General features: G+C 34.9%; 1 protein-coding gene and 1 pseudogene across 1 annotated transcript in view; one reads left to right on the top strand and one right to left on the bottom strand.

Annotated features, from left to right (window-relative positions):
* Znf804b (zinc finger protein 804B) overlaps window positions 1-20,757 on the top strand; it is a 533,610-nt gene that overhangs the window by 433,494 nt on the left and 79,359 nt on the right. The window lies entirely within an intron of this gene.
* Window positions 1,753-2,225, bottom strand: LOC109677579 (60S ribosome subunit biogenesis protein NIP7 homolog; annotated as a pseudogene).

The following is a 20,757-nucleotide window of genomic DNA, read 5'->3' as shown; positions in this document are numbered from 1 at the left end:
GAAAAGGTTAAAAAATGAAGACAAATGTTTGAAGTAATAATGACTCAGAATTACCTCAAACTAATAAGAGACAGCAAACTACAGATCCAGGAAGCTCAGAGGACACCAGTCAAAATAAATAATAAAAATTCTAAATCTAGGCATGTCACACTCAAATTAAAAATATCAGGCAAAAATAAAAACCGTGAAGCCAGAAAAGCAACTATAAGAATTACATTGAATTTCTCAGAAATTTGGATCTGGATAAAAAAAAAAAAAGGAGGAACTTTAGAGTAAAGAAGGTAAAATCGTTTCTTTCTTACTTTTAAAGTCGATGTAACAACAATTGGTTTAGGTTTATAATAGAAACAATGCATTCAGTGAGTTTGATTTGTGGATAAGGGAAATAAATGGCAATAATTTTATAAAGGACAGAAGAAGGGAATTGATGACATTTTCATAACATACCTGCACTACCTATGAAGGGTTTTTTTGTAGTTGAAATATTTTATTTCTAGAAATGTCACCTTTGGATTTTGTTGGCTGTAGGTGTGGTTCAAGTGGTAGAGGACCTGCCCCTAGAGTGGGAAGCCCTGAGTTCAAAACCCCAGTATTGCTTCCCAAAATTGTTTTGTTATACAATACAGGTAGTTTAAAAAACTTTTGGCTGTGAAATGTCATTATGTTTTTAAAATATTTTAATAATTCTAAAAAAATAATTTGTGGGTATGGAGAAGGTAAAGGAGCTAAATAATTGTTTGAAGGTTTTCGATTAACACTTTTTGCCCAATCTCATCAGGTAAGTAAAGGTTCATAAGATGCATCCCCTCCAAGACTGCAAAAAACAGCCTGTAGAAAACAAGACAATAAAACCAAATTATACTCGTAAGACTGTATGCTTAGTAACAGAACAGCAATGGCATATAAAAATAACTCTTAGCATTTGCTTTATAGCTGCTAGCTGCCAGGCACTGTACTAAATGTTTTATAATTATGATTACTATTCTTAAAAAACATTCTCAGATTGACAATTGAAGCTGTTTTTCAGTTTTTTTAAATAGAGGAAGAAAACAAAACTTCTTAAAGTTGAATGACTCATCCAAGGCCATATAGCAGACAGGTGACAAAACTGGGGTTTCAATCCAAGGTTTTCTTCTACACCATATCACTTATTGTGTAGGAAAATAGTTGAACAATTTCACTTACTATTTTAGCCAAATTTCTTTGAAAATTCCTGGCATTGTCTACTAATCTTACATGGCATTGTCTTGTATTTCGTGATATTAATAAATAAAGAAAATCCATGATACTAGAAAACAAAATGTTGTCACAGATAACAAAAAGCTATTCTTGTCTCAGGTCAACAATTTAGTACTTACTACTAAAAACAAGCAGCTTTCTGATTCCAATATAAAAATTATTCAAATATAAAATAAGAATATTCTATTTAGTCACAAACACAAAACATATGAAATCCCACTTTTTTTTTTTCCTTTTTTATTTTTGAGACAGGTTCTGGCTATGTAACCCAGGCTGACCTTGAACTCTTGATCCTCCTGCCTTCACCTCTGGAGTACCTAAAACACTACTTTTGAGCCATTTCTGAATAGTAAGAACCCAGCCTGCACTTACCAGTGATAGACAATATTAATTTAAGAAGTCTTTGTGGAGGTCATTGTTGATGAAACTCAACATGATGGTGGTGTCTACACAGACACTGGAAGCAAAGCTAGACCCTTTCCACACAACCATAAGTCCTGGGATGACCTCACTTTAAGTCAATGTATCTTCATGCTGAACATACTCTCCAATGTCAGCTTGATAAAACACCATAATCTCCATGGGGTCTACATGAGTATACCACCATCCAAGGTACTGAGAAGTGTTTTCAGAGATTCAATACAGACCAGATTTCATCACACAGTTTCTATACAAGAAGGACTGCTCTGCTCCAGGCTTTATCCACACTTTACACTTGGCATAGGGTACAAAGTAATCCAGAGCTGTAAGATGCAGCCGGAAATTGTGAGTCTTTGTGAATATTCTGAAGCAGGTCCCCAATGACACCAGCTTGTCCCCAGAGATGCTGGCAGGCAGCTTCGGGGTCTTCTCCCTCACATGGCACAGCAGGTTGTATGCAGCCTGAAACAGCAAGTGCAGCAGGCCTGTCCACCAGCAGCTGTGGGTTCTCCCCAATACATCTTCTAAAACATGACATGGGTCTTCTCTTCAGCCAAAGGCCCCATTTTCCCACTGTGTCTGATTGCCAGATCCTCATGCCTCAGTAGCTGGAAAATCCCTATGAAGTTATATAGTGAGTTATTTGAAAGTAGGCTATGATTATTAATAAATGCATATTACAAACCAAAGGACAACCCTAAGAGAAATTTAAGTAGAATGATAATATGCTGAGAGGAGAAAAAGAATGGAATTGCATAAAATGAACAATGGAAACCAGAAAAGGCATAGGAAGAGTGTAAGACAAAATGAAAAAATAAAGATCAAGAATAATGAATAGAAAACCAGAACAGACACAGAATACATTAATGTAACTAAGTTAATAAGCACTTCAAGCATTAATGGTCTAAATATTCCAATTAAGGAGACAGTCATAGTTCATCTAAAAAGATCCAACTATATGTCATCTTTCCGAAACTTACTAATGCCAGGCATGGTAGTACACCTCTGTAATCTCAGCTACTGAGGGGGTTAGAGGCAGGAGGATTTTTACTTTGAGGCCACAAAGTTACAAAGACCCTATTTCAAAAATTAGAGTATTAAAAAACATCTGAGAGTGTGGTTCAAGTTTTTGCATAGCATGGCTGAAAATGAAAGGATGAAAAACAATATTCCAAGGCAATGGAAGACGAAAACAAGCAGAAGTAAATATACTCATATTGGACAAAATAGGCTTCAAGGCAAAATCAGTCTGAAGAGATAAATGTCACTGTGTGTAATTATTTGGAACAACCCATCAAGTAGATACAACAATTGTAAATTCATATGACAAATACTATTGAACATAAATACAGATAGGTCCAGATACAATAATAATGGGCAATTTTAATGCCCTACTGTCATCAATAGCTCGATTGTCCAAAAAAAATTCAACAAAGAATCTTCAGAGTTAAACTATACCACAGAACAAATGGACCTACAGAATATTCCTTCCAACTGCTATGGAATATACATTCTTCTCAGAAGTCCATGGAACTCTCTCTAATTAGTTCACGTTTTATGACATAAAGCATGTCTTAACAAATACAAGAATATGGATGTAATTTCTTGTTTTCTCTCAGATCAAATACACCAATTGTAAGAAAAACACTGAAACTACATAAACACATGAAGATTGATGAATAGTATACTTCTATCAGTTATTGAAGAAATCAGGGAGGAAACTTAAAAAATGCTTAGTAAATGAAAATGAACACACAACTTACTGGAACTCATGGGATACACCAAAGGCAGTTCTAAGGATGAAGTATATATATAGCTGTTTGCATTAAAAACTCAGAGAAATCTCAAATAAATAGCCTACTGATTCACATCAAGCTCTTAGAAAAACAAGAACAATCCAACCCAAAACTAGTAGACATAAAGAAATAATAAAGATTAGGGCAGAAATCAATGAATAGAGACTAAGAGAGCAATACAAAGAATCAACAAAATGAAGAGTTGTTCTTTGAAAAGATGAACAAGATTGATAAACCCTTAGTCAAGCTAACCAAAAGCAAGAGGAAGAAAAACCAAATTAATAAAATTAGAGATGAAAAAGGGGGCATTACAATTGATATCAATGGAATCCAAAGGATCATTAGGGAATATTTTGAAAAAAATAAGTACTAATAAATTGGGAAATCTAGAAGAAATGAATGTTATAAGACCATATGACCAAAATTGAACCTAGAGCATGTAATAATTCAAACATATCTATAATGAACATGAGATTTGGGCAGTAATAAAGAATCTCCCAACAAAGAAAAGCCTAGGACTGGAAAGATTCACTGCTGAATTCTACCAGACCTCAAAGAACTAACACCAGTGATCCTCAAACTGTTCCACAAAGCAGAAAAAGAATGAATGTTACAAGACTGATTCTATGAAGCCAGTATTACCCTGATACCAAAATCATACAAGGACACACAAATAAAAAATATTATATACCAATTTTCTTAATGAATAAAGATGCAAAAATTATTAATAATATACCTGCACATGATGATAGGACTTTATACTTAAAAGACCCCAAAAACTCTACCTGAAAAGTTTCAGACCTGATGAACACTTTCAGCAAAGTAGCAGGATATAAAATCAACATACAAATGAGTAGCTTTCCTATGTACCTATAATGTACATACTGGGAATCAGAAGAACTACCCCATTTACAACAGCCTCAAAAAAAAAAAAAAAAGAAAGATCTATGAATAAACCTAAATAAGGAGGTGAAAGACCTCCATAATGAAAACTACAAAATACTACAGAAAGAAATTGAGGACAACAAGATGGAGAGACTTCCCATGTTCATGGATTGGCAGAATTAATATTGTGAAATTGGCTATATTTCAAAAGGAATCTATAGATTCAGTGCAATCCCCATCAAAATTTCAATGACATTCTTCACAAAAATAGAAAAAAAAAATCACAAAATTCATATGAAGGCGTAAAAGTCCCCAAGTAGTCAAAACAATCCTGAGCAAAAAGAGCAGTGGTGGAGGTATGATAATTCCCAAACTCAAATTATACTACAAAGTCATAGTAAAAAAGACCACATGATACTGGCACAAAAACAGAGACATAAATCAATTGAATAGAAATAGAACTCAGAAATAAGCCTTCATAGCTGCAACCACCTGAGTCTTGGAGAAAAGAAAGCCTTTTGAACAACGGTACTAGGAAAACTGTATATCCACATGTAGAAGACTGAAACCAGACTGCTATTTCTCAACTTGTATAAAACTCAATTCAAAATGGATCAAAGACCTTAGTATATTGCACAGAACTTTAAAGGTACTTTGAAACTACTAGGGAAATCTCCTGGATATGTAGGCATAGCCAACTATTTCTAATAGGTCATGAAACAAAACCAAGAATTGCCAAATAAGATTGCATAAAGTTAAAAACTTCTACATAGCAAAAGAAAAACCTGTCAAAGTGATGAAACAGCATACAGAATAGGGGACAAGGTTTTTAAACTATTCATCTGGTCAGGGATTAATATTCAGAACAATACTGAGATTTCACCTTGCCCCAGTCAGAATGGCAATCATCAAGAAAACAAGCAAGAATAAATGCTGACTAGGATGTGGGGGGAAAGGAACCTTTATACACTATTGGTGAGAATGTAAGCTAGTATAGCCATGATGGAAATCAGTATGACATTTACTCAAAAACTAACACTAGAACTACCATATGATCCTGCTGCATCACTCCTGTGTCTGTACAAAATGGAATGGAAATCAGCATGCATACTGGTACCTGCACATCCATGTTCATTTCAGCACAATTCACAATAGCCAAGGTTTGGTTTGATGGGCCTCAGTGCCCATCAAGAAGTAAAGAAAATGTGGTGCATATAATACCACAATGGAGTATATCCCGTCACTATAATTAATTAAATTACATTTCTAGGAAAAACGGAATAACATGGGACATCATATTAAGCAAAATAAGCCAGACTCAGAAAGATATATTGTATGTTGTCTTTCATAGGTGGGATCCAGATGCATAAGTACAAACAACCAAGCAAAAATATATGAGCTGAAACGGAAGACTATTTAGGGATGAAGGAGGGTGAGGGGATGATGATTAAAACTCATGTACATTATATGCATTCGTGGAAAAGTCATAATAAAACTCATTATTTTGTATAATATGTTACTTTAAAAATAAAAATATGTGAGAAAAATCCTGACAGAACTGAGAGGAGAAATAGGACAATTCATTATTATACTCAAATATATCAACTCCTCTCTGCCAATAATTGACATCATACTGGCAGAAGAATATCAGAAAGAAGATAGTTGAGCTGGGAGCCAGTGTCTCATGCTTATAATCCTAGTTGCGCAGGAGGCAGAGATCAAGGGTGCTGGTTCAAAGCCAGCCCAGGAAAATAGTTCATGGGATCATATCTTAAAAAATAACCAACACAAAAAAAGGGCTAATGGAGTGGTTCAAGTGATGGAGTTCCTGAGGCCCTGACTTCAAACACAGTACTGCCAAAAAAAAAAAAAAAAAAAAAAAGAAGGTAGTTGAACTGAACAATGGCAAAAATGAACTATAACTTAATGACAGCTATAAAATACTTCATCAAACAACATAAGGATACATGTTTTTTAAGCTTGTATGGATTATCACAGAGAAAGTCTATATTACTTTTAAAAATATACCTTAAAACGTTGAAAATAAAATTTATAAACATATGAATTCAGACAGAATGAAATTGAATTAGAAATCAGCAAGGGGTCATTTAAAAGTCCTCCAAATCCTTGGAGATTAAACAGCACAAGTCCAAGTAACACATAAAAGAAGTTTTGAAATACATTAAAATATTTAAAATTAAATGAAAGTGAAAATACAACTTATCAAAATGTATGGAATGTTGCAGAGGAGTGCTTAGAAAATTTTATAGTACAGAATGTTATATCAGAAAAGAAGAAATATCTAAAATCAATAACTCAAACTTCTACAATAAAATCTACAAAGAGAAGAATAAATTAAATCCAAACTAAAAGAAGTGCAATTTAGAGCAGAAATCAATAACATTGGAAACAGGAAATCAATAAAGAAAATCACTGACGTCAAATGCTGGTTCTTAAAAAAAGATGATAAAAACTGGTAATTTTCTAATCAAGTTAACTAACAGACACAAATTACTAATATAAGAAGTGAAATAGAAGCCCTCACTACCACTGAGAACATGAACCAAGCAAGAATGTCTTTTCTTAGCACCTCTGTTCAACATGATACTGAGCAAATCAATAAGAACCATAACAAGTGAACAAAAGGAAAAAAATATGCAGCTTCAGAGGGAAGAAATAAAACTGTCATTGCTTGTAAATGGCATAATTGTTTATAGAAAACCCTATAGAATTTTTTAAAAGCTTGGAACTTATAACTGATTATAGAAAGATTTCAGAATATAAGGTTAATATACAATAGCATATTGCTTTCTTTTTTTTTTTTTAGAGTCAGAGTTTGAATGCAGATTTATTTTTTTATTTTTTTCTTTTTTTTCATTTTTCTTTTATTATTCATATGTGCATACAAGGCTTGGTTTATTTCTCCCCCCTGCCCCCACCCCCTCCCTTACCACCCACTCCACCCCCTCCTGCTCCCCCCCTCAATACCCAGCAGAAACTATTTTGCCCTTATCTCTAATTTTGTTGTAGAGAGAGTATAAGCAATAATAGGAAGGAACAAGGGGTTTTGCTGGTTGAGGTAAGGATAGCTATACAGGGCATTGACTCACATTGATTTCCTGTGCGTGGGTGTTACCTTCTAGGTTAATTCTTTTTAATCTAACCTTTTCTCTAGTTCCTGGTCCCCTTTTCCTATTGGCCTCAGTTGCTTTAAGGTATCTGCTTTAGTTTCTCTGCATTAAGGGCAACAAATGCTAGCTAGTTTTTTAGGGCTTTCTTATATACCAAAACGAACAATTGAAATTTAAAATTAAATGTGTACACATGTAAGTAAATGCAAAAATGATACCTGTTGAAACTATTCCAGGAATCAGCAGATGGGGAGGAGAAGGGAGGAGTGATGAAAGAGAATTACTGAGGGGCTAAATTCAAGTATAATATATTTGATGCATTGTAATAACCTGTGCAAATGCCACAATGTACCCCCACCCATTGCAATAATAAATAAATACATAAATAAAATTAAGAACAAAATATCCCTTGTTTTTAAACCAAAAAAAATGAAATGACTTAGGTATAAATCTAACAAATTATTTAAGACCTATGTAAGAAAAGCTATAAAATTTCCTTGAAATAATAAAAAATTTATACAAGTGCAAAAATATTCTATGTTTATGTATAGGAAAACTTATCTTGTTAAAATGTCAGTCTTCCCAACTTGTTCTACAGATTTAGCGCAATCCCAATTAAAATGCCAGACAGTTACTCTGTGATTATCGACAACGTAATTCTAAAAGTTTTGCACAAAGACAGAAAAACCCATAACAGCTAATATTAAAAGAGAACAAAGTCAGAGTGCTGACATAAGCTGAGTCCAGAGCTACAGTAAACAAAACATTGTCATAGAGGTAAAAGAATAGATAAATGGATCAATTAATAAAGTAGAAAAATGAGCTCAAAATAGACTGACACGTAGCTGATTTTTGATGAAGAACAAAGGTAATTCAATGGAGAAAGGATAATCTGTTTAATAAATGGTGCTGGAATATTTGCAAATTCAGATGCTAACAAAGAAAAGGAATCCAAATGCACATCCAACACTTTTCACAAAAAAGTCACAGTTGGCTAGATCTTCAGGGATATGTTCTTCAATTATTATTATTATTTTTTGGTGTTGATTTTGGTTTTGATTTCAGACAGCATCTCAATCATTAACCTGGGCTGCCATGGAGCTTTCTATGTAGCCTAGGTTGGCTCTAAACTCTTGATCCCATAGCTTCAGCCTCAAACGTGCTGAGATTACTAGAGCTATGGACCATCAAGTGCAGCTTCTACTCCCATTTGTATTCAGCTCAAAGACGCCATTGATTATAAAGATAATTATTTACTCTTTGAAAAAAAAAGATATTGTCTATCAAAACATAATATCCTATCAATTGCCTAAGTAATAAAATTTATTTTAGAAGCAATGAAATATATGTGAAACAATCTCATTTTGTGAAGCTTCTAGAGACCCACTAGCTGATTTTACACATGGGAATTGTAAATATTACTTTCAAAAAATCACTCTGAGTATCATATGGATGATGAAGTAGACAGACAAAGGATGATGCAGCAGAGGACTGTTATAGATACACAAGTAAAATATGATAGGACTGTTTGGGGCTAGAGCCATGAGTACCAAAAAGAATTGGACTGGTTTGAGGAAAACTAAGAAAGTAAGATTTATTACCTTCCAAATCCCCTATCAATAGTTCACCTTCCAAATCTACCACCTTACCTCTCAGTGTTACTTTGTTTTTAGGGTTTTGAGGTATTCTGTATTAAATAAAAATGTAGATACCATACAGTGTTTGGGAAGAGATTTTATTGGCAAGAGACACATTGTCAGACAATGTCTAATTTGTGATCAATCTTGACTTCCTTAAGAATTCTATATAAACACAAATTCACATAAAAAATGCGAATAACTTAAGTAACTTACTCTATTCCATGAAGAATAGGAAGGAATTTCCTTGCATAGAAACTGTAGAATCCTAAAACTCTCAAAGTTGCGCTTATCCAAGTCCATGCTCAGTTCAACTCCTTTCACCATTGCACCCAGCCTGATTATCCAAAAGAAGTCACAGACCCGTTCCAATGTCCATTCTTCAACATGTACTGTGGGTGTGCATGGTACCTCCATGTGATTTATTTTGATTCTCCTGCAGACTATATGTAGAATATATGTATATATATATTTTGCTGAGTTACTAAACACTTTTTCTTTGTTTTTTAAGATGTAGAACATATTTTCATTTGACATTCCTATTATCTTCTTTAGTGAAATTTCTATTCACATATTTTGTTCATATTTCTAATCGGGCTATTTGTCTTCTTGAATAACAGTTCTTAATATGTTTTGGATAGAAATCCTTTATCATATACAGTATTTGCAAACATTTTCTCCAAGGTTTTTTTTTTTTTTGGATGGGGTATTTTGATGATAAATCTTAATTTTTTTTATTTCCTTTATTCATATGTGCATAACCCTAGATTGCAAAAATGTTCTATATTTATTTAGATGTTACATTCAGTTTGCCGATCTGATGTTGAGAAATAATTTTCTATTTCTTCTTGTTAGGGTACAAACGTTAGGGTACCTTTGAGGCTTGCAGCCCACTCAGCCTGGAACCCGCCATGGCTAACATGACCCAAGCCACCACTTACTGTAACAAAGGGAGGTGGGACAGTTTCTGATAACAGGGACTGTTTCTGGTTAATCTTGCTAAAACCATGTGTGAGTCAATGACTTGACACCTGGTGTTTACCAAATTCTTGATAAATAATCTTCAGGTAATCTGGCCCCACCACCAGGATGTGGGAGATATCAGAAATATGTGACCCCAGGGACCATAAAAATTGCTGTGTAACCGTGACTAATGTCTAAAAAAATATAAAAGCAGCCTGAATTTTGTATTCGGGGTCCGTTTTGAAACCCACTGCCTCGGGTGGATACCCGGACCCCAGCTGACTGGAAATAAACCTCGCTTTGTGGCTTACATTATCGTGAGTGTCTTTTTTTTCCTCTGAGGAGTGGTCAACTCTGGACCCCAACATCTGGAGGTCCCACCGAGATCTGAGCCCCTCCCTGAGAGGAACAAACGGCCTCCGATACTGAGGTTTAATTGGGAAAGACCACAGAAGGAGGATTGGCCACCTCTGTTTGGAGGGACTTAGAGTCCCCGTCTGAATTTGGTTGAGAATTCTCATTGAGTGGAAGGAAGGGGTTACAGCCCTGGAGGCTTCACTATTGGAAGTCGTGGGAGACATCCCCGACGGTCAGGAGCCGCGCCGCTGTCCTCAGTGGACGCGGTTTGGGTGGTCTTTGGGTAAGGATCCAGAGTCTGGTGTGAATGGAATTGCGCCTGTGAGAGTGGTCTGGTTGACCAGCCGGTACTTGTGTATGTTAGAGAGTCCTGTGCGAATTTGTTTGTCTTCTGGAATTGTCTCTTTTGTTCTTTGCTGTCTCCTCTGTCCATCTCTCCTGATCATCATGGGACAGGCTCAGGTAACTCCTAAGACCCTTCTTCTGAGTCATTTTTCAGAACTCCGCGCTAAGGGACACAATTATGGCGTGAAAATTAAGAATGGTAAGTTTGACACCCTTTGCTCAGCAGAATGGCCAACCTTTAATGTAGGCTGGCCTCCTCAAGGTACCTTCTCCTTGGACACGATTAAGAAGGTCCGAGATGTCATTAATAGACCTGGTCTTCATGGCCACCCTGATCAATATCCCTACGTCCTTATGTGGCAGACTTTAGTAGAAGACCCCCCTTCCTGGCTGCGGCCATTTATCCATGGAGCACCTACAGACCAGCCCGCAATACTGGCCGTGTGGGGGAACACCCCCACTTCCCGTTAATTCCCCTAAGAAGCCTATTCTGCAGGAAGACCCAATTCTCCATCCATCCTTGATAGACTTAGATTGTGAAGTAAATCCCCTGCCATATGCCCCTGCTGCGCCACTCCAGCCAGAGGCAGCTGGCTCCTCTGAGCCTCCCCACTCATCAGCCTCCCTGTCTGCACCCCCCTGCCCCGGTCTCCGGACCGGCGAGTAATTTCTTGTGTTATAGATTTGCCCATCTCATACATGTTGTTTAATTTGTTAGCATAAAATTGCATGCAATGTTTTCTTTTAATTTTTTAATATAACTTATTTTGTTTGCTTTTGGTAACATTCTATTTTTTCTATTTTTTCTTGGTATATCTAGTGAAAGGTTTATCGATATTATTGTTCTTATAAAAACTGTTTTCATCTATTATTTTCTACTCAAAAATTTTTGTGTATCTTCTGTACTTATAACATACTTATTTTAAAATTTTTTTTCTTGTGCATTTGGTATTTACAGAAGTTCTTACAATGTATCAAATATGTCATACTTGATTCACTCCTTCCACCATTCTCCTTTATTCCCTGCCCCCATTCCTGGAACAGTTTCAATGGGTGTCATTTTTCCATTTACATTACATGTGTACACAGTATTTGCAGTATATTCACCCTCCTATTTCCTTTCCTCACCTTCTCCCGCCAATGGTACAACTCCCACACCCAGGACATGTTCTGTCCTTCTGTTCTCTGATTTTGTTAAAAAAAAAAAAAAATGACACTTGAAATTGTGTTTGAATTTTTTTCTAACAGGATTTTTACCAGTACTGAATCCTGACAGTAAATATGACAATAGGTTTCTTAAAAAAATTTTGTGGGGCTACCAATAAAATTGTGGCAGATTACACAGAAAAATGGTTCCTTGACTTGCTAAGAAACTAATTATGAATAGAAAAATGCATAGTGCATCTTTCATGAAATCCTGTTTTCATAAGTATAGGCAACCATGAATTTGAGATTTTTTTCTCTTAGTATGGTTATGATCATTAAGGCTCTAGCATGCAGTTTAAAGATATACTCATATGATTTGGCCTTATTATGAAAGAAATAGGCATGACTCAGTTTACCTCAGTGTAAAGATGGGCTTCTGAAAAGGAGCCAAGATTTCCTTAAGAAGTTGTTTATATCTGCTCCAGCACTTAAAGTCCTCAACACTTTATGCAATGGAGTTTAAACCCATTATTTATTTATTTATTTCATGTTTGTATTCAAGATTAAACTCAGGTAAGTTTTCTGCCACTTGATAACTTCCTCAGTCCTTTGTTTGGGTCATTTCTCCCCCTACCCCCCCTTCCACACCCTCTCCGCTCCCTCCCCCCATCACTTCCAGGCAGAACCTGTTCTGCCCTTGTCTCTAGTTTTGTTGAAGACATAAGCATAATAAGGAAGACAAAGTGTTTTTGCTAGTTAAGGATAGCTATACAGAGAGATTCCTAGCATTGCTTTCATGTACAAATGTGTTACAACCCAAGTTGATTCATCTCTAACTGCTCTTTACACTGGTTTCTGATCCCCTTCTTGAGTTGACCTCTGTCACTTTAAGGTTTCTGTCTTAGTTCCACTGGAGTGGGGACATCAAAGGCTCTCATGTTTTGGGTTTACTACCTATTCCCATATCTCCCATATGTGCTCTACCCTTGTCATGTGACCCAAGTCCAACCACATTACTGTATGTGCCCTAGATCTAAAGTCTGCATATGAGGGAGAACATACTATTTTTGGTCTTCTGAGCCTGGCTAACCTCACTCAGAATGATGTTCTCCCATTCCATCCATTTACTTGAGAATGATAAGATTTCATTCTTCTTCATGGCTGAGTAAAATTCCATTGTGTATAAATACTGCATTTTCTTGATCCATTTATCAGTCAGTAGTGGGGCATCTTGGTTGTTAATTTGTTTTTCATATATAGTCTCACACTTTTGCCTGGGCTGGCCCCAAATCTGACATCCTCCTGTCTGTGTGTCCCAAGAACTAGAATTACAAGTATGTACCGCCATGGCAGAATCTATTAATTATAGAGATAAGGTCATATCTGTTTGTAAAAATGTGATCTGAATCTTTATCAAAGTCTTAAATCAATCTCAGTAAAGAGTCATTACAATTTTTAACTTGAGCAATATAACTTTCTGACTTATAGTCCAAGACAAACTTTAAAATACATACCTAAGTAATAAAATGAGCTTGCTTTCAAAATGGAATTTTGAAATATTAGTCAAGGCTGTGTGTGGTTGCTTAAACCTGTAATTCTAGCTACTTGAGAGGCAGAAATCAGGAGGATCACAGATCAAGGTAAAAAGTTTTGTGATACCAATGGATGGGTATGGTGGTACACACCTGTCATCCCAGCTGCCCAGAGAAGCACAACTAGGAAGATTTTAATACAGGTGTCCCAAGCATAAATAAAGACCCTATCTAAAAAAATAGCCAATACAGAAAGGGCTGGTGGTGTGGCTCAAGTTGAAAAACATCTGCCTAGCAAGTATCAGACCTTGAGTTCAATCCTAGGTAAAAAAAAATCACACCAAAAAAAAAAATCACACACACACTCATATATGCCTATATACCAATTAGTTTATATACTTTATATATATAAATTTAAATTGATTCTTTGTTTTGGAATTACTGTATTGTGGTATTTGCTTTTCTTCTTTTCTATTGCAGTAAATGCTTTTTCATTTTGTAATAATTGGCAAGTATATGAATTGACTATTTTCTAATGCTCAGAGTATTAAAAGACTAAGAATCAAATAGGTTCAAATGCTAGATATAATAATCTATTTATTTCTTTGAGCAAGAAATGGTACCTATATGTCATGGATTTCCATAAAATTAAATATCAACATAAAAGTTCTCAGTGTGGTGCTTGACCCTGTGTATTACTTCTGTAGTAAAACTTTTGTAATCTGTTTGTAATAGAAGCCCTATCTCTCTTTTCTCTAACAATGTTTTCTAGTTCATCCAATGTCACCAAGTGACAGACCTAAGAAATATAAAGGTAAACAACAAACTTTCTGGTCCATCAACAGAAATATAAAAGACTCTGAATCTTAAAGAATATTGGGGGTGTAAAACCATTATAAACCCTACCAGACAAAGGAATATACCATACTTTCACATTTTATAAGTCAAGAGTAAAAAGCTAAGGGAAAATACACAAGAATTTACTTTCCACAAAGTAATGGAAACAAGTATGGACTAAACTCATACTGAAACTCTGAGTGACCCTCAGAGCTTATGGAAGTCCTTAATTTCAGTGCATAATTAAGGAAACTGAAAGACATAGGAGACTCAATTTGGAATAGTTAGGATACATAAAATTTGAGCAATATAAAAGTTGCCCTTTACAAAAACATTCTGGATCCAGATATATAATTTTTAAAAAGTAGCTTAATTGGCTATAATAATAGCACTGATGATCACCTATTCTTTAGAATAGTTTTAGAAGATAGTATTGAAGAGAAAATATATTATACTTGTATAGGCAAAAACTGATGGCCATCTTCATTTGGGTCAAAATAGGTATCTTTTAAAGAATGAAACAATGAATAAAGATAAAATGAAATAGTTTTGTTTCAGTGCTTACCACAATGCCTTTGTCCAAATGCTTACAAATAAGTAGTAAATAAATATTTATTTGAAAAATAAAGGCTATTAATATTATGGGGAAAAAAGAAAATTTTATAATATTTTGAATCAAAATCACCCTTCAAGACCAGTTTCTTAAAGTCCGTTTAATTGGGAACCATATATCTATGTTCAAAGCTGATTACCCTGTTTTTGCAGTTTCCCAAATACACAGCTTATTAAATGTGTTATAATATGGAGATGCCTTTGACAGTGACCTCAGTAGATAAAATCTTATCATTGTTCAGTCTTCAAATTTATTTGTCTTTTACCATTTGCAAAGATCTGCCCAACATGACTCAATAGGAAAACTGGAATGAGATGGGGCTTTAGACCTCAGGAAATTTGTGTATGCATGGCAACCAGATTCCTAGTTTCATTTGTGAAGCCAGTAAAGTCTTGGGCAAAATAATAGTGTCTAACAGAGGTGAAGCAAGAATAGAAGAGTAGGTAAGACAAATATAGACATAAATCTAACATTTTAAGCTAACGGTCATGAAAGTTACAAATTCCCTGTGCTGATTGAAAAGAAACAAGATCAATACACAAGCATTGATGTAGAACACAACTACTTTCAAAAACAGAGAGAATTGATTCTAATGATAATTAAAAGTAGAACTTTCCAATTTATCTGATGTACATGTGACATTCACTTGGTCACTTAGTATAATTAGAAATTTGCATTTTATTATATTCAGTTCTTGACAAAATACAAGGCTTTCAGTATCCTAAACTATAGTGAGATTGAAAAAAATATGTTCATGTCTGTAAGAATAAATTATATATAATCACATATAATTTTAGTTTTATAAAATCATTTTCTTAGACTTCAGAGTTAATTCTATTATATAAGGAAATGAATATGGCTTGTAGCAGTAAATTATATCTCATCATGTGATTTTTTTGAAATTCCATCTTAACATTCTCATCAGTAATTTTAGGATCCTTCAGTCTTATTTTCTGGACTGGAATATTGTTTTCTAATAAGTATAATTTTACAAATTCAAATATACTTTTCAGGTTTACATGCTATACATTAGGATGTATTTTAGCATTGCTAATGATGTAAAACTATATGGAAAAGTTAGCAGAATGCCAGACTTGAAGTCCAAGGCTATGACTCCACTAATGAGCAGTTAGGAGCTGAGAATGTTATGCAGGAGCTGTAGTTTTGATTTTCCATCTGCAAATTAAGATAATAATAATACCTGTCTCCCTTAACTCTTAGGGAAAGAATAATCATGAAAAAAACACTTAGAACAGATTTGAAAATTGAAAATTTGTAAATTATGTAAACACAAACAATAACATTTATAGCTTAATATTTATGAGAAACTTGCAATTTTCATAAGTACAAGTACATATTTAGTTGGTTATAATAAAATATGCTTATAGTTGACCTAAGATTGTACAAGTGACCTGATAATAGTGAAAAGATGTTTCTAGAGTGAGAAGTTTAAGTTTGAGCCCTGCATCAATCATATGTCAGTTCTGTGATTTCAATAGTATCGTTCAAGTGTGCCAGATCTCTTCAGTTTCCTCAGATATGAAGCAAGACTCACAGATCTGCCCCATCCAACTGAGAGGGCTGATGTGATGAGGATGATGAGTTAAGATGACTCATATTAGAATAGTCCACATATCTCCAAACAAACAGAAGTTTATTTTTCCCACCTTAATTTTCTAAACAAATCCACTTGTATACATCCTAGTGGAAGGCAAGAGGTACACAGACAAGAACAGTACTGAGAACTGGGGTAAGGTAGCCAATGCCTTCTAAATCTGAGTCCAACCTCCAGAGTCTTAGGTTTAGAGTTGGGTTATGTCACAGAGAAGCTGGACCAAAGGAACCGTCTGTCATAAAGTTTTCAACTATGCCATGATTGCTAATTGCTGCCAGGACTACATTAGATTCTATGGGGAAAATTGCACAACAGAACCACACTAAACAATTTCTGCACTCAAGGCACCTACAATCGAGGCAAAGAGATAATAAGTCAATGTAAGAAAGCTGAAAGAAGAATAAAGTTTAAAACAAAATGAATAATATATTAATTGGAAAATGATTCATTAAGAAAATAACTGTGCCTTTTACAAATGCTAGAGACCTAAGAATAACTATCAGGAGGAAGAATCGTGTTGGGGAAAAAAGAGACCAAAATGCAAGGTTGATGGGGGTGAGTAGAATGGAAATAATACAGCAAGAAGTTTTCAGTAGGCAAAGTGGGACTAGGTCAAAACTCAAGTAGGGCAAATTTTGAAGGAAGAAGAGGGCCAAACTCCTCTGAGAACAAGAATCCATATAGAAATGCAATTTTTAAGATGAAAAGAAGACAATAAGGCAACTTATATCTTGTCATCTTGATTTTAGAAAACATTTAGTGAACATCTATACCTAAATCATGAAACTATAGTAATTTTCCAAGTAAGAATTATGATCCATGAGCAGATTGTAATTCATTACTAGGTCATGAAATCATTTTACTAGTTTACTAGTGTTAACTAATGTGTCTAAAAATCAGAACAAAACAGAAAATATTAATTCATAACACATATTTGTAAGACCAAGTTTTATTTAATGACATTTTGTTGTGATTTAATATATATGTGAGTCATAATATAAAATGGACTTTTTTCTGTGCAGTGTAGTAAAAAAAATTCCCCCAAACCACTGAGCTAGATAATTTCTGTGAAGTTAGCAAAATTGTTGCCAGGAGGCAAAAGAGCTCAGATGTAGTTTGCTGGTTTAGACTCATATTGGGCAGTCAATACTGGGCCTTTACTTTTTCCAGCGGTTCTCAGGAGACCAAAATCACAAATAATAAAGATAGTGATTTTGATAAAAGGTGAGAAATTGGACTCTGTGGAGTCACAGTTGTTGGAGAAGTGAAGATGTCCTGGTGGTTGTTGAGGTTAGTTGCAAGGTGGCAAACCTGAATTTCCAGATGAGTGCAGGGTAATAGTGTCCTTTTTAAAAGTTTTATTTGAAAATAAAATTGGAGAGGGGAAGGAGATGTTAAGAGACAATAACAGAGGGGATGAATTTGATCGAAGTGCATTGCACACATTTATGGAAATATTACAATGAAACCCCTTTGTAGAGTTAATTCATGCTAACAAAATATTTATTTTAATTGACAAATAATAATCATGTATATTTATGGGATAAAATATGATGTTTTGATAAGTGTATACATTGTAGAATGACCAGATCAGGCTAATAATTGCCTCAAATACTTACCACTACCATTTTAAAAGCTTTGATCATTTGAAAATATCTTCCATAGACTTCAAATCTACCTTCTTGTATGTCAACAGTTCTGTTTTCTGGTGCCACAGTATAAGTTTACCTCTACACAATAAAAGTTATATGTATTTGAAAAGAAAGCTTTTATTTTCCCGGACAATACCTTACATCATTTGAGTCCTTTTGTTTTAAACAGAAGAGGTAAATTAGAAGACCTCAGAGATTCGAAAAATGATAAGAGCTGGTTCATAAAATTAGTTGAAGCTGTAAACATGATAAAGGATTAGTTTATACAGGGTGCTCTAGTGGATCTGAGCATTCCCACAGTGTATGGAGTAGGGATGTGACTCAGCAGAGGCTAGAATATAAGCATTAATGCTAGTCATGCAATAAGATGGGAACCTCAGCAGTGTTCTCCAAAACCCTCCCCGCTCTTTGAACTGGCAGTAGACCTTGAGAGAGGGCCTGGTACTCCAGAGACCAGGAATATGCCTGTCTGTCTTGCATCCTGTTCCTTCTTCTTCTTCACTTTGGTCTTATATCATGGCTTTTAGCCCTTCAATATCCTTGAACCAGCCCAGCATTTAAACATTCCTTTTCTAAATCCCACTCTGTCAGATGCCTCAAATGTATACATCACTGACTGGTTTATTGTGCTTGTACACATGTAAGGCACTTAGTTGAATTGGGGTTACACCTTTTTAAAGTACATCTGTATGAAGGCTGTTTTCAAATGACTGATTCTGTGGTTGGTAGTAGTAATAGATTCATTTCTATGTAAAACTCCTATTTACATCTGGTATTTATATCTATAAGCATGCTGGCATGGGGAATGGAAGTTTTGCTCAGGCTTTTACTCAATATTAAACAATGTAGAATTTATCTTTTTTTAATTTCTCTCTTCATGATCTATATGAAATTTAACAGATTGACATTTTTATTCTAGTAGTTTTGAAAATCTTTTTAAGTTCAGCGCTTCATTTTTTTTTCCATGATGCCAACTTTCATTAGACTCATGCTACCTTTCAACAAATCTAAGATTTTTACTTTATTACTTCAGTGAAGTACATTAACATTTACCTTCCTTTTGGGGCACCATTGCTTTGTGAGAGGCAGATTTTCACAAAATTAAGGGCAGGGTAAGACTCGGAAGATCACAAAATGATTTAAACAAAACTGAGGATAATGTGGGTCCAACTGAGAGCTTCTCCACATCAACTAATCTGTGGAATGAGTGTGTGGAAATTTAAAATTTATGGTTTTGAAATTTCTTTTGATTTTTAAATTTTATTTTATATATTTTTGACCGTGATGGATCAAAACTGCATGTATAAATCTATGAATAAGACACAAACTTGGCAATGTAGCTCCTCTCCCCAAATAACTTCTGTTTTCTATCTATGATTTAGAACTGAACTCTCTCCACATTGGCCTTCTACTTGAGTTATAAATGATGTATTTCATATAGTTTCTGTTTATTTCCTGATTTTATAAATATATGTACTTATAGACATAGTGTGTTTATATATATATATATATATATACATTTTTTGGCAATATTGGGACTTGAACCCAGGGACTCACACTTGCCAGGCAGGTGCTTTATCACTTGAACCATACCTCCAGCACTTATTATCTTTATTAGCATATATTAGTTGTACAGGGGACATACTATAACATTGACATATGTGCTTACAATATATCTCAATTAGATTCACCCCTTTCATTGTTCTCAATCATCCTCCCTTCCTCCTTTCTCAGAAGTATTTCAACAGGTTTCATCCTTCTATTTCATACATGAATACTTCACTCACCCTTTTCTTGTGCCCACCCTCCTACTGGTACCTACCCCAGACCAGACCTGCTTTATCCTCCTGTCCTTCATTTTCTAAAGTGTATATTGACAGTCCAAAGGGGTTTGCCTTGGCATTTCAGACATGTGTATATCATGCTTTAATCAGATTATACCTCCATTATTTGTTCTTTCTCTGTCACCCTGCACCCTTCTTTTTCAACAGTTTATAGTGGGTTGTGCTATATTATCTTCATACACAGATGCAATGTTTCAATATTCAATATAAATAAATTTTATATTTGATGCATTTCATTTGAGTTTTTCTCCCTCTCTCTCTTTTGACAGTGTGGGGTTTGAACTCATGGCCTTGAGATTGCTAAGCAGGTACTCCATCACTAGAATCTCGGTCATTTTGGCATGTAGTTATTTTTCAGATAGAGTCTTGTGCTTTTTTTCTTTTTTCTCAACCCAACCTCAAACCACAATCCTCTTACCTATTCCTCCAACATAGATTGCAGATATGTTCCACAACACCCAATATTTTGTTGAGATGGAGGTCTCTAACTTTTTGCCTGGGCTGTCCTTAACTATGATCTTCCCCATCTCTAAGAACTGAGTAGCTGGAATTGCAGGCAAGAACCAACATACCAGCAAGATTTTTCTTTTACTTAGGGAATTTTTTTTTAATAGTTTTTACAGTTACTCCCATGTGTGTACATTGTTTGGGCCACATTTCTCCTCCGGTCTCCGCTTCCGAGTATATTCTGTTCCACTCTCTTGTTCTCCAATTTTGTTGAAGAGAAAACATAAGAGATAATAAA

The sequence above is a fragment of the Castor canadensis genome, chromosome 2, assembly GCF_047511655.1.
Source record: "Castor canadensis chromosome 2, mCasCan1.hap1v2, whole genome shotgun sequence".
Classification (NCBI taxonomy): Eukaryota; Metazoa; Chordata; class Mammalia; order Rodentia; family Castoridae; genus Castor; species Castor canadensis.
This window is presented reverse-complemented; position numbering and strand designations above follow the sequence as displayed.